Raw genomic sequence first — 2502 nt, 5'->3', positions numbered from 1 at the left:
AACAAGCTCAACAGGAACCTCGTATCGGCTGCCGAGCCGGAGCCCGAACAACTTGGACTTTCACCTCTAATTTATATCAACTCACCACTCCCCGAGGGATCCGCAGAATTGCTTCTGGGTCCCGTATCGTTATTTGCGATTCGTGTTTGCATTACACTACATTGAACTATTCCAACTTGTTTATCCGCATGGCGAACATTTGCTGCATTGAACATTTAAGTTCCACTTCGCTCTCCCCTACGTGGGTCTGAGCTTCGCTCTCAGGGAAAAAATATGCCACATTTGGTAGGGAAACCCGGTTTCATCACGCTATGTGCCCTGCACCACCGGCTTAGCGTGAATCCTTCGAGTTTCCCTAAGAAGTTCGATTGGTCTTGCAGAGTTTAAAGACAACGAAGCTTAGTTTCAAGCAATGATTTAATATACGCGTATTAAAAACCCTTAGCTGTTACAACTTTTATGCTTGAAACCATCGCAACGAAGTCTTTGGGTCCGTAGACCCGTGATGTACTGCTCCAGGAAACGTTTTGAAAGAGTGGAAACTCAAAATCATAGGTTAAGATCATCGGCAGAACCCACCAGACACCACTTTTGCTTCATAAGTTCGGCCTATAGTCATATGACGATTTTCATCGGGGAGGGGACGTATGACCCAAACGGGGGCTTATATGACCCACGGACACTGCAAACCATGCTCCTACGACTAAATAGAGGTTAAAACTACGATTTGGTGAAATCTTCATTTTTGACCTCGGAGCAAGGTACCTTCCCTATAGTAGGCAATGAGTAAATGATCATAATCCCAGGAGGGCAAAAAATGGGAACCCGAGAGGAAAGCGCTGTTGGCGCGCCTTAGCTAGTGGCCCGTAGAGTAAAAAGGGTACCCCCAACAAAGTTGTCGTTTGACGTTCTGGTTGCACTTTTTATCATCTAAAATCAGTTTTCTACACGTTTTGAGGGGTTTTAGCAAAAAAAAAAATTTCGACTACTCGAGCTCTCTGGCCCGTTCGGTGCACATTTTTGAAAAAAGCTAGGGAGCTGCCCCTAGGTTCGGGGTGTCACAAAATGTTGAAAAGTGGTCGAAAAACCACTATCCAGAATCGGATGTAGAATCGTTAGACGAACTTAAAATTGTTCTACGACACCCATCTGCGACGTTTAGTATTCGAGTTATGGCCCGTCCTAGGTCTGACCGAGCAATTTTTGTTCCGCGCACTTTGTGCACCGTACACTTTGATGTTTGTATGAAAAAGTACCCTACCTAGGGACGCGTAGAGCAAATTTGTACCCCCGGGCATGTTGTCGATTGACATTCTGGTTGCACTTTTCATCATCTAGGGTGCGTTCCTGACACGTTTTGAGGGGTTTTAGCAAAAAAAAAATTTTCGACTACTCGAGCTCTCTGGCCCGTTCGGTGCACATTTTTGAAAAAAGCTAGGGAGCTGCCCCTAGGTTCGGGGTGTCACAAAATGTTGAAAAGTGGTCGAAAAACCACTATCCAGAATCGGATGTAGAATCATTAGACGAACTTAAAATTGTTCTACGACACCCATCTGCGACGTTTAGTATTCGAGTTATGGCCCGTCCTAGGTCTGACCGAGCAATTTTTGTTCCGCGCACTTTGTGCACCGTACACTTTGATGTTTGTATGAAAAAGTACCCTACCTAGGGACGCGTAGAGCAAATTTGTACCCCCGGGCATGTTGTCGATTGACATTCTGGTTGCACTTTTCATCATCTAGGGTGCGTTCCTGACACGTTTTGAGGGGTTTTAGCAAAAAAAAAATGTTCGACTACTCGAGCTCTCTGGCCCGTTCGGTGCACATTTTTGAAAAAAGCTAGGGAGCTGCCCCTAGGTTCGGGGTGTCACAAAATGTTGAAAAGTGGTCGAAAAACCACTATCCAGAATCGGATGTAGAATCATTAGACGAATTTAAAATTGTTCTACGACACCCATCTGCGACGTTTAGTATTCGAGATATATAACACTTTGTAGGTCTGACCGAGCAATTTTTGTTCCGCGCACTTTGTGCACCGTACACTTTGATGTTTGTATGAAAAAGTACCCTACCTAGGGACGCGTAGAGCAAATTTGTACCCCCGGGCATGTTGTCGATTGACATTCTGGTTGCACTTTTCATCATCTAGGGTGCGTTCCTGACACGTTTTGAGGGGTTTTAGCAAAAAAAAAATTTTCGACTACTCGAGCTCTCTGGCCCGTTCGGTGCACATTTTTGAAAAAAGCTAGGGAGCTGCCCCTAGGTTCGGGGTGTCACAAAATGTTGAAAAGTGGTCGAAAAACCACTATCCAGAATCGGATGTAGAATCATTAGACGAACTTAAAATTGTTCTACGACACCCATCTGCGACGTTTAGTATTCGAGTTATGGCCCGTACCAGGTCTGACCGAGCAATTTTTGTTCCGCGCACTTTGTGCACCGTACACGTTGATGTTTGTATGAAAAAGTACCCTACCTAGGGACGCGTATAGCAAATTTGTAC

The sequence above is a fragment of the Anopheles gambiae genome (assembly GCF_943734735.2).
Source record: "Anopheles gambiae chromosome X unlocalized genomic scaffold, idAnoGambNW_F1_1 X_unloc_74, whole genome shotgun sequence".
In the NCBI taxonomy this organism is placed as follows: Eukaryota; Metazoa; Arthropoda; class Insecta; order Diptera; family Culicidae; genus Anopheles; species Anopheles gambiae.
This window is presented reverse-complemented; position numbering follows the sequence as displayed.